Source organism: Odontomachus brunneus, unplaced genomic scaffold (assembly GCF_010583005.1).
Source record: "Odontomachus brunneus isolate Ranch 3 - 2012 unplaced genomic scaffold, Obru_v1 Obru_scaffold_255, whole genome shotgun sequence".
NCBI classification, from domain to species: Eukaryota; Metazoa; Arthropoda; class Insecta; order Hymenoptera; family Formicidae; genus Odontomachus; species Odontomachus brunneus.
This window is the reverse complement of record NW_022639705.1, coordinates 62,536-62,807: the sequence shown is the minus strand read 5'-3', so window position 1 is coordinate 62,807 and position 272 is coordinate 62,536.

The following is a 272-nucleotide window of genomic DNA, read 5'->3' as shown; positions in this document are numbered from 1 at the left end:
AAGTTTGGAAAATGATAACTCAGCGATAAATTATTCGTTGATTGATGCCGACTTAGCATTTGTGACGTCAATGAACGAATAATTTGTTGTTGCAAATAGATCATTTTATACAGGGTGTCCCACACTCTTCTACGAATATTTTGTGGGAACGTAGAATGGGTTCAAATGAACATAAATGTCCTATATCGTTTAGCGATATTCACAATAATTATCGAGATATTAATTGTAGAAAATTTGTAAATGATCATGTAGGACATGGTAAATGAGTGTAG